This window comes from Merops nubicus, unplaced genomic scaffold, assembly GCF_000691845.1.
Source record: "Merops nubicus isolate BGI_N331 unplaced genomic scaffold, ASM69184v1 scaffold50142, whole genome shotgun sequence".
Lineage (NCBI taxonomy): Eukaryota > Metazoa > Chordata > Aves > Coraciiformes > Meropidae > Merops > Merops nubicus.
In genome coordinates this window covers 1-319 of record NW_008592538.1, presented here as the reverse complement: position 1 = coordinate 319, position 319 = coordinate 1, and positions in this window count along the sequence as shown.

Sequence of the window (319 nt, the reverse complement as noted above, 5' to 3'; positions counted from 1 at the left end):
CAGCTTCCCAGCCACTCCTCCTCAAGCTTAGAGCCTTGCATGGGGTTGCGTATACATACATATATAGTGTTACAGCGGGTGAGCGTGTATCATATGGCCACGAACACACTCTCCACACGGTGTTGCTGTTTGCAAGCTCACACTTGCCGGATCTCCCAACTACCTCAGGGGCCGGCGAGTAACCCGAGGCTGCGCCGCGCTTCAGCTCTCCCCGCGGCCCTGCTCCGGCCGGCGCGAAAGGCGGCGGTGCCGCGAAAAGCCCGAGAGAAGATGGTCTCCACCGGCCCCGCCCTGCAAACTCTCTGCCATCACCGGCCCG